The sequence below is a fragment of the Chiloscyllium punctatum genome, chromosome 3 (assembly GCF_047496795.1).
Source record: "Chiloscyllium punctatum isolate Juve2018m chromosome 3, sChiPun1.3, whole genome shotgun sequence".
In the NCBI taxonomy this organism is placed as follows: domain Eukaryota; kingdom Metazoa; phylum Chordata; class Chondrichthyes; order Orectolobiformes; family Hemiscylliidae; genus Chiloscyllium; species Chiloscyllium punctatum.
In genome coordinates, this window is record NC_092741.1 from 45,832,954 (window position 1) to 45,845,114 (window position 12,161).

A 12,161-nucleotide genomic window follows, 5' to 3' on the forward strand; every position below is an offset into this window, starting at 1 on the left:
GAGATCAGTTCACTCAATTAGGCTGGGAGTTGGATCAGTACTCAGCACTAATAATAAAAGCTCTTTTGGAAGTTATTGATAATCACTCTCCCTTCCAAGATAAACACTTGCTTGTCTTATCATATTGAGTATACTTCAATCACAAAGGTCCACGATCATTGGTTTTTACCATATGTACTCAAGTAATAGTCAAATTTTTCTGACTACATTTTAAGGTTAAACTTGTGGAGTTGACTATTACATGGGTACTACTTCTGAGTGGCTAAAATTCAGGTCTGTCAAAATTCATACTGTGTCATCAGCAGAAGCCCAACTGTTCTCTAAATGAAGAAAGATAAAAGGCACAATGAATTACAGGAATTCTGAAAGTCTGGAGCAGAGCAGAACAACTGGCAGACTGATTCATAAATGTTGATCTGTTATCTGTGAAGAAGTAGCGTCGACTTTTACATAAAAAATATGGAAAATTCCAGATTTTTGGTCTTCACAACCACTGGATAGCTCAAAGGACTTTACAGTTAATGAAGTGTCTTTTGAATTGTAGTCGCTGCTGTGATGTAGGAAACACAGCATCGAATACGGGCCCCAATCACCCACCAGCAGCAAGCTGTTCATGTCCAGATAGTTTTTTTTTTGCAAAATTGATTAAGGGCTAAATATTGGTTAACACGATAGGGGTAACTCACTCCCATGTCCATTTTTAAAATAGTGTGATAGAATCAATATTAGGGTGGATTGTGTTCAGTATAGAATCATAGAGTCATAGAGATATACAGCATGGAATCAGACCCTTCGGTCCAACCCATCCATTTTGACCAGATATCCCAACCCAATCTACTCCCACCTGCCAGCACCCAGACCATATCCCTCCAAACCCTTCCTATTCAAATACCCATCCAAATGCCTTTTAAGTGTTGCAATTGTACCAGCCTCCACCACTTCCTCTGGCAGCTCATTCCATACACGTACTACCCTATGCGTGAAAAAAGTTGCCCCTTAGGTCTCTTTTATATCTTTCCCCTCTCACCCTAAACCTATGCCCTCTAGTTATGGACTCCCCCACCTCAGGGAAAAGACTTTGTCTATTTATGCTATCCATGCCCCTCATGATTTTGTAAATCTCTATGAGGTCACCCATCAACCTCTGATGGTTCAGGGAAAACAGCCCCAGCCTGTTCAGCCTCTCCCTGTAGCTCAAATCCTCCAACCCTGGCAACATGCTTGTTCTGTAGTAACAAACATATTTCTACATTTCTATTATTTCTAATTTCTTTTGTTAAATTCTATTATGTCTTGTAGTCAGTGGCAAAGCTGGCATTTGTTGATAATCCCTGATCACCCCTGAGTGGTTTGCTAGGTAAATTCAAAGGACAGTTGTGAATCAAACACAATGTTTCCTGTCTGGAGTCACATGTAGGCCAGATCATAGGAACATAGGAAAAGGACTAGGCCATTCATAAATTGAACCCATAACCGTAGAGTATCAGTCTAGGCCTCTGGGTGATTTATCTATAGATATTACCATGATTTTACTATTTCCCTCATTTGTAAATGGTACCCAAACATTTTTTGACTGCAGTGTAGCCCTTATGTTCCAACTGAATGTTGATAAATGGAAAAGATTGAAGCAAAAGCTGGCAAATGGGACTAGATTAATTTCGGATATCTGGTCGGCATAGACGAGTTGGACCAAAGGGCCTGTTTCCATGCCGTATATCTCAATGACTCTATTTGAATTTAGGAATGATTCATGTCAAAAGTCTTCACACTACATTAATTATATGCAAAATTGGAATCTAAACTCTTTCAATTTGTCATTTTGAACTGCCAGAAAGAATGGATATCAATAATTGCTAGCACAGTTTTTGACACAAGACTTTGAACAGTGAGGGCAAATGCTTATACTCAAGCTGAGATAATTACAACACAAGATTTATCTTTGCAGGAGAGTTCTGGCAGCTCCTGTGATCTGGCAGGAGGCAGTGTTATTGCTTCACTCCTGTGTATCCTCTCACTAACATCAATAATCAACATGACTTTTATCAACATCCTTATGGAGCTAATGTCATGAACTTTTCCAACAGCAGTTCACCTCTATTTCTTAATCATAGCCCTAATGTTTCACTCTACTTTAGCCAATATGTTAAATCCACTGCTCTAATCTTTCTCTATTTCTCCTTCTCTCTGTAATCTCCTTGATGCTTTTGTTTCATTGTCAAGAAAGTCATATACTTTGGGAAAATAAACTAGAAATTGGCATGTATTTACTCTTCAAGACTCTGAAGGGGGCAAGTTAGCATAAAGACCTCCAGAGAAGTCAACAATTCACCTTTCCAAGGCACCTTTAACAGACAAAAATGCTCCATGGCACTCAATTAAAACATAAGCAGTGAACAATCAATGATAAATTAATAGAAGGGTGATATCAGGAAATGACAGCCTGCACACTGCCACTATGAGGGGTAATGGAACTGATAGCCCAGGAATGGATGTAGTGAAGCTCACAATCTAATGGACAAAGATTGTAAATCCACAAATCAATGCAGAGGAGGAATGATGCCCACAGAATATCGGTAGGGATGTGAAAAACCCGAGTGGGGAGAGTTCATTGAACCCAATGTTACAAAGCATCATGGAGGAATCAGTGGTCAGAAGAAACAGGTAAACAAGAGGCAATCAGTATTTCTCCCTCTTCATGGTCTTAAATGTTGGTCACTTATCCTGAGATTGTGCACCAATGCACAGCAATTGGTTAAAGGACCGGAAGCAAAGGAAGGCACCGTTCTCACTGAGGGTTTATCAGTAAGAGTGGACTTTCACTCAGATCAGCAGTGCCACAGAATGTGTGCCCCTTTGGATGAGGACCTTTGGCTAAAGGAACAGGCGGATATCATGTGTTTGTGTTTGGTGACTGACGTCCTGAATATACTTATGGCTCTTTCCAGTCTTGACACTCAACATGGGTTAAATTTCCCCATTGGAGAAACATGACCACATAATGCGGGGGACAGGTATTCTGTGTTGTGAGCACATCGTGGTATGGTGGGCTTTTCATGGATGGGAAAGAGGGTCCCAGAGGGCTGTGAAGTTCACCTCAATATCACAATTCCCTCAGAGACAGAGTGTGGTACACTATACCTATGTGGCCATTAAGATACCATCAGTATTTTGGGCTCATTTATGACCAGGGAGGGCTTCCACTTCGTCAACTTGTTTGTGACTATTGTGATAGATTAAATCAAGTTTTGTAAAGTTTCCTGGCTGCCATTTGTACATCTGGTGTCAGTTTCACTCTGTATGGGTGGCTAGCTCTTGGTGACAGGGAAGACATGGCTCACACACCACCATCGAGAGGCACAGGAACATTACAATTACTGCCATGTCTCCACCAGTGAGCAGGTATTGGGCTGCCTGAAGATACATGTCCACCATCTTGATTAGGGGTTGAGTGTGTGCCATCCAACATTATAAGAGTTTCACACATTTGTGGGGATGGTCCAGAATGGAGAGCAACTGGAGCCATGTGCTGGGGTTGGGCATTCAGAGGAGCAGGAAGATGTTCAACCAGACCAGCCACATCACATTAAGGTCAGGGGATGCAGCTGTGTGGCAAGGTAATCCAGGATTGCCTCTTCCATGTAAGAATCACCCAATATTCACACTCTTCCTAAACCCCCTTCCCCACTATTTCAGCTCCAACAACAAGAACAACTCATGGACCCATTTGTCACTAAAGACCAAGACCATTCTGTCCGCTGCCTGTTATATTCCTCCCTTCCACTGGCCCACTAGACTATACATTCCCTGAAGGATCCACCCCTACTCTAGCACTGAAATTGGTCTTTTCTCATATCTCCCCTCACACTGTCTCTGAGTCCACCTTGTTCATGAAGCCTATTCCAGCTTTCCCTCCTGATCTTCATGTAAATGGACATTTTTAATGACAATGTATTTTCAGGTGTGGCCTGTCTCTCTTTTAAAGCTGCCTCCCTCACCCTGTCCTGAAAAAAATTACCCTTGACCTCACTGTCCTGGCACGCTACTGTCTCATCTCCATCCTTCCTTTCCTCTCCAAAGTACTTGGCTTATTAGAGTAGAGGCAGCCTTGGTTATGGGGGTCGAATGCAACATGTCAGAGGGTCTGGAAAGGCAGGGAGCAGTTGATAGCCATGGGATAGTTTGTGAATGAGCAACCTATATCTGCAGTGGCTGCTTTATTACAACTAGAAAGTGGTGGAAGGGAAGTGTGCCCATACTTTCATGTTTGCAGTGTATTGTAACTACAGCTGAACTATCAATTCCCCTGAAGCATTAAGACTACTTTGCTGCTCATGAATCTTATTATTGGTTGGCCTATGGAGGTGCCCAGAATTCTGACAAACCTGTTAGAATCTTTTGATGAGTTAACAAGCAAGTTAGACAAGGGAGAGCCAGTGGACGTGATCTAGTTGGATTTCCAGAAGGCTCTTGACAAGGTGCTGCCAAATAATGTAAGTGCCAAGGTACTGGCATGGATTGAGGATTGGTTGACTGGCAGAAAGCAGAGAGTAGGAATAAAGTGATCTTTTTCAGGATGACTGGTGGAGTTCTGCAAGTGTCAATGTTGGGACCATAACGATTCACGTTACATATTAATGATCTGGATGAAGGAACAGAGGGCATGTTTGTTAAGTTTGCAGATGACACCAAGATAGGTGAAGGGGCAGTTTGTGTTGAGGAAGGGGGGAGACTGCATAAGGACTTGGAAAGGCTAGGAGAGTGGGCAAAGAAGTGACAGATGGAATTCAATGTGGGAAAATATGAGGTTATGCACTTTGGTAAGAAAAATAGAGAATCATAGAATCCCTACAATGAAGATAAGAGCCATTTAGCCCACAGAGTATGCACTGGGCCTCCAAACTGCATCCCATCCAAGCCCATAACCCTGAATTTACCGTGGCTAATCCACATAACCTACACATTACTGGACACTACAGGCCTTGGCCAATCCACCTAACCTGTACATCTTAGGACTGTGGGAAGAAACCAGAGCACCCAACGGAAATGAAGAAGGCATAGGAAGAATGTGCAAACTCCACACAGACACCCAAGGGTATAATTGATCCCAGATCCCTGGTGCTGTGAGGCTGCAGAGCTAACCACTGAGCCACCGTGCCATCCTGTAAGCATGGACTAGTTTCTAAATGGAAGAAGCTTCAGTAATTAAAGGGATGTCGTACAAAGAGCGGTTGAATAGCTTGGGTTGAATAGTTGGAGTTCAGCAGAATGATGAGTGTTCTGATTGAGGTATATTAAATGCTGAAGGGGATTGATACGGCAGATGTTGAACAGATGTTCCCCTTTGTAGTACAGTCTCAAGTGAGAGGTCGTAGGTATAGGGTGAGAGGGGGTAAGTTCAAAACGGAGATGAGGAGAAAGTATTTCTCTCAGAGGGTTGTGAATCCTGAACTCCCTGCCCCAGAGTGCAGCAGAGGCAGAATCAATAGATTGAAGAAAGAAATAAATGTGTTTCTGATGAAAAGCAGGATAAAGGGCTTTGGGGAGTAGGCAGGAAAGTGGGGGTGAGACCAAGATAAGATCAGCCATGATCATGCTAAATGGCAGAGCAGGCTCCAAGGGCTGAATTTCTTACTCCTGCTTCTAATTCTATATCCCTATGTAAATCTGAAGCAGAAAGGGCCTTGGGAGTCCTACTTCAGGATTCTCTAAAGATTAGCATGTAGTTAGCAGTTAGGAAGGCAAATACAATATTGGCATTCACTTCAAGATGGCTATTATACAAGAGCAGAAATATATTGCTCAAGCTGTATAAATCTGTGGTCATACCATATTTGGAATACTGCAAGCAGTTTTGGACCCTATATCTAAGGAAGAACATGTCAATTTTGGAGGGCGTTCAGAGGACGTTTACAAGAATGATCCCAAAGATGAAGGGCTTGTAATATGCAGAGAGGTTGAGGACTCTGCGGTCTTTAATCAATAGAGTTTAGAAAGATGAGGGATAGACCTGACTGAAAGTACTGGATAGAGTGGGAGTGGAGATGATATCTCCACCAATAGAAGAGACTAGCACCCGAGGGCACAGCCTCAGAGTGAAGGGAAGGCCCTTTAGAACGGAGGAATTCCTGCTGCCAGAGGGTGGTTAATCTGTGGAACCCATTGCCATAGAAGGCCTTGGAGACCAAAAGTCATTGAATGTACGTAAGATAGGGATAGGTTTTTGATTGGTAAGATTATCAAGGAGAACACAGGAGAATGGGGTTGAGAAACATATGAGCCATGATTGAATGGTGCAGCAGATGGGCTGAATGGTTTAATTCTGCTCCTATACCATATGGTCTTATGGTTAGCCAATGTGAGCATGTCAGTGCAGTGGAATTCCAGTTTGAAACACCAAGGAATGGGAGGATATTAACTTGCGTTTGCTATTTCCTGATCGTGATTGTCACTGTGTGACAGGCAGGTGTTTCCGGGACAGGAAAAGTAAACAGGAGGCGAGTCACCCTGAGCTGCATGGACCAGCTGTAAGTTACAGCGTCACAGAAATGCTGCTCAGAGTGTGTATCTGAGTCACGTACAGTGAGAAGCTTCCCGCTTTGGGCCCTGCTTTGCTGGTGGCTATTAGTCAGTGTCTGAGAGATTCATGTGCACTGATCTCATGATCAGTAAGACTTCATGAAGTTACGGGAGGAACTCTGTTAGTGGACTCCCATTGTGTCTGGGAAACAAAAACACCAACCACTCTGAGAAGGCAAGAACTCATTGAGGCAAATTATTGACATCAATGGTCATGCTGCCAGCAGTGAGGTTTTTCCTAGAATTGTTTTGAAAGTCCCAATACTGGCTGCAATTCTGCAGAGAGGTTATTGAGCTGGATTAATGTGGACTCTTACTCCCAGCTCCCTTCGCCCTCCAAATAGAGATATAGGTGCTGAGCCCATAAACTCAGAAGTTGGCTGCTCCACAACGGTAAATGCTGGGAGCAGCCTTAATTGGAAAGGAGTGATTTGGAGCAGGAATAAGTTAGGGCTAGGGTTATCCAGTAAATACTGGCTACTGCTGGAACTACAGGGAGTCCCAGAGAGGTAGTGCGATGGGACCCACATTGAGGCAAGTATAATATTTTGGATGGGTCCAGCCAGGGGTGGTGGAGAGGGATGGGCTCTGATTTGATAGGGTGGGAGGATGGGAGGCATCAAGGGGAAACCTAACCTTGAGGTAGGGTGCTTCTGATGTGTATTGAGAGCACCTAAAGAGGCAAAGACTTGGAATGATATCACTATTCCTTTACTGTCACTGGGTTAAAATCCTGCAACAACCTTCCAAACCACATTGTGGATGTTCCTCATCCTGCCAGCACTGCAGAAGTTCAAGAAGGCAGCTGGCACCACCTTCTCCTGGGCAAGGAGGGATGGGCACATCCCAGAAACGAATAGACAAAAATCTTGCCTGGTAGCATCCTATGCAAAGTAAGCTGCTGGGTTACCCACCTTCACATGTAACATAATGAAATGAAACTCGTTAGTGAACATAAAGAGGTTATTTAAGCGTCTCAATAAGTCCATGAGTGGGCAACCTGCCCAATCACGTACCAATCACTGCCATATTATAGGGCTGAGTAGGTGAGGTGTGAGGAGGAAGGCAGTGGGTCAGCCACCCATTTTATTGCATCACCAACTTCACAAACCAGGCGGGGAGGGGTGGGGGTGTTGGGGGGGTGGCTGTACGTTCAGCCCATGATTTGCTTGATGTACCTTACATCCTCTCCCACCTTTACACCATCTCTTGCTTTCACCCACGTGAGCATGACGGAACTCCTTTGTTGTATTATGTTGCCATGAGGAGAACACCCTTTTTGAGCATTGTAACCTCTACAGAGCAATATGTTTGGGCAGGGTCAGTGTGAAACAGGCCATCGATTTGCTATCACCCAGCACACAAGGCTGAGATTCTCTGACTGTGTGTGGTCATCAACTCAAGTCCAGCTGCCTGAACTAGTTCTGGATAGCAAGGAAGCTGTGGAGACCAGTGGATCCATATCCCCACTGTCAGGAGAGGCTGACCATCAAGACTAGGAGCAACAGATATTTATTGCAGTGGCTTTGCCTGGAAGGGGGAACGAGAGCTTTGCTCCTTTACACAATGTAGCCATGCTCATTAGAACCCATTACATGAAGCAAAATGCACTGGTGTCTGTTGCTTACAAAGGGCTGCCAAGCACAGAATGTGTAACCAGCTGGCATCAGAAAAATGCAGCACAGATGCTCTTTCAATTTTCCTTTCAGCTTAGAGACTCTTCCTTTAAAACCATGATGCGTTTGTCACAGTTTGCTCCCTAAGCTGTTTTAAGCAAATGTGCAACAGTTGGAAAACTTTCAGGGTGCAATGGAGATTCAGTATCAGGGTTGGGGGATGGGGGGAGCATGTGGAGAGTTACAGGTGCACTACGAGAAAGTTACCACATGACTGAGCTCAGAAATTACAAATAATAATAGTATTCAAAAGTCTAAATAATAAAGCAGCTACTGGAAAACGTCATCCCATATTTCTCACTAGTGGATTATTTTAACACATATTTACACACCTACTGACTTACACATATTTCAGCGACATTACAGATTTTAGATGTTATACCTGCTAGTCCAGTCATTCAGCCAGCACTAGAAAAGTTGATTGAAGGGTATTAAGGAAGACTTGCATTTCTATAACTCAGTTTATAACATCAGAACATTTTATAACATCAGGTTATCATAAAGCAATTTAGAGGACAAGCTCTATCGAGCAGCAAGGATATACCCTTTGAACCATTGAATAATATAATGTTGAATACTATTTGGCTCATTGAATCCATGCTGGCTGTTTTTAAAAGCAATCTGGGTTCATTCCCTCCCCTGCTTTATCCCTGCATCCTGGCAATTATTTTTCCAAGTGTTTTTACAATTTAGTATTGAAAACTGCTATTGATTCTGTTTCCTATCAGGCAGCCTTCCAAATCCTAACCAAATGCTGTGTAAAGCATTTTTTTCTCATTTTGCCTCATTCTTTTCTTAGTGTCCTCATCTGTGATCAGCCCTTCAGCCACTGGACAAAATTTCTCTTAGAGTCGAACAGCATAGAAATAGACCTTCAGTCTTCAACTTGTGTAAGCCGACCAGGTATTTTCAACTAATCTAGTTCCGTTTGCCAGCATTTGACCCATATCCCTCTAAATCTATTCATGTACCCATTCCAATGCCTTTTAAATGTACCAGCCTCCACCACTTCATCTGGCAGCTCATTCCATGTGCACTCTGCATTAAAACATTGCCCCTTAGGTCCCTTTTAAATCTGTCCCTCCTCACTTAAACCTATACTCATCGTTCTGGACTCCCCTACCCTGGGAAAAAAAACCTTGGCTATTTATCCTATCCATGTCCCTCATGATTTAATAAATCTCTATAAGGTCACCCCTCAGCCTCCGACACTCGAGAGAAAACAGCCCCAGCCTGTTCAGCCTCTCCCTCTACCTCAAACACTCCAATCCTGGCAACTTCCTTGTAAGTCTTTTCTGAACCCTTTTAATTTTAACAACATCTTTCTTATATCAGGGAAACCAGAATTGAATGCAGTGTTTCTTTATTATATCTTTCTTTTCTGTATCTTCCCCATCTCCTTCATATCTTTTACAGAGTGTAGTGTTCAGAACTGGACACCTCTCAGCTGAAGGCCACACTATTGTTTTTATCAACCTCCTAGGTTTGTACTTTATGCTTCAGTTTATACAACACAGGAGTGCATTTGCTTTAGTAGCTACCTTTATTAAAAAATCTTCACTTCAGAGCTTTGCGCATGAACACCCCAGGTCTCTTTTTGCATCCTTTCAATGTGTACCAAACACATGATTCTTCTTCCAAAATCTACCACTTCACACTTTTTAGGCATAACATTTTACCTCCCCTGTTTCCATCTACTCCATTAATCTGACTGTATCCCCTTGAAGTCTATCACTATCTTCCTCGGTCCCAATTTTCATATCACCAACAGATCTCAATACTATGTGAGTTGCTATTCATGATCCGATAATATTTTTGTAATGATTTTGGCTGAGGGATAAACAGTGGCCAGGGCACCAGGCAGAATTCCTTTACTCTTCTGGAAATCATTCCATGAGCTCTTTTACGCCCATCCCTCATGACAGACAGAGCTCGGAGAGGTTGGCAGCAGAACCATGTGTTTGAAATGTGCCTCATCTACAGGGGCAACCACAAAATTAATGATCTTGAGAGTGGGAGATCCCAAAGGAACATCCATGACAGCCTGGAGCAGTGAATTAGAATAGAAAGAGTGGATATCTATACAGCTCAGGAGTAAAGGTAGAAACGGAACTCCAGACCTGGCTGGAATTTGACTTGTGCAATCAATAGCTGTGAGCAATCATCCACAGATCCACTTTCCACCCACTCATTATGGTTTAATGGACACATTATTCTGAAATAAAGAGGATATAAACTTCCCCCAAAGGCTTAGTGGGCAAAGGCAATGCCTTGTGTGTCACGGAGGTATGAAGACCAAGAGATTCCAGGTTTAATTGGATGGCTTTTTCAGAGACTGAGAGCCACAACTGTGATGGGCTTAATGGTCTCCTTTTGTGCTGTTCAATGCTGTGATTGATTCTTATGACCATAGGACAAAGGATCAGAAGTAGGCTATTCAGCCCATTGACCCTGCTCCACCCTTAAAAGAGATCATGGTTGACCTGATCATCTTCAACTCAGCTCTCCCACCTTAACCCCATAACCCCTGATTTCCTTATTGATTGAAAATCTGTGGAACCACCACAATGTTCTGTTTGACAAAAGAGCTATAAATGTTTGACTGGAGGATGTAGTCTGCAAGTTCTACGAAGTTAACGTGCCGTCAACATAATGTGTGATCACACTGACAAGGGACCATTCAGGTGCTCTCCATGCAGGACTGTGTTCAGGGGTCACGTGATCACAAGCAAATTCACACCAGAGAGAAAATGGTCCGTTGTCCTGTATGGGGGAAGAGGTTCAAGCAGGTACCCAGCTTATTGCACAGTAACTTGCTCATTTATATAAGGAACTTTTCAAAGTTCTGTGATCAGAGATTTAAAAGCAAAATGGACTTGCTATCACATACTTGGCTAAGTTCACTGATCTCAGCCAGGAAAATTCCCATGTGCACCTGCCACCACCTCTATCCCTGTGGTAGATCAGTCTGAAGAGAGAATGGATTGATTAGGACTGTCCTCACTGCAGTTTAGAACAATGAGGAGGGATCTTACAAAAATGTAGTATGGATGTCCTGATCATTGTGGAGTCTAAAACCAGGGGTCACAATATAAGGGCGTGGGACTGAGATAAGGAAAGATTTCTTCACCCTGAGAGTGGAATTCTCTATAGAAAAAGGCTACGGCCAAACGGTTTAATGTTTTCAAGAAGGAGTTAGTTATTGTTCTTAGGGCTAAATGTATCAAAGTATAAAGGGGAAAAGTAGAAATAGGGAACTGAGTTGAATGATCAGCCATGATCATATTTAATGGTGGAGCATGCTTGAAGGGCTGAATGGCCCACTGTTGCTTCTATTTTCTATGTTTCGTTATGTTTATGAGCACCATCCAGGACATGAAGAATACCTCAGGAAATGCCACCCAAGAGCTAAACATTCAGAAGGAGCTGGTGAATCATAATATAGAACTTGGCTATTGTGGGAAGGAGAGTATGATAAAGATCAGGTTGAAAATCTGGTGGAGAACCAAGCAGAACGTGGCTAGACTGAGAATGGAAATGAGAGAGGCGAAGAGAGTGTGCAAAAAAAAGTTTGTAATAAGTAGGGTGGCCAGACATTAGCTTTATATTTCATCCTCTGGGACTTTAGCTGCTCAGGATACTGTAAACCTGTAGTTTACCAGCTGGTTTTACATCCAATATTTGACTCTTTGTCCACTTACCTCAGTCTGGCAATAGCAGGATCCTGTGCTTTGTCCTTTCCCTATTTGCAGAAGCCTTGCCTCAGCAGAGACACCTCATCTGGCCTCTTTTAAAACTCACTTCCTATCTCACCCCCCACCAACTCTTCTTTGACATCTCCCAACACACAACACATGGGTGTCCGGGTTTGGTGGTCTCCAAAGATGTGCAGGTCAGGTGAATTGGCCA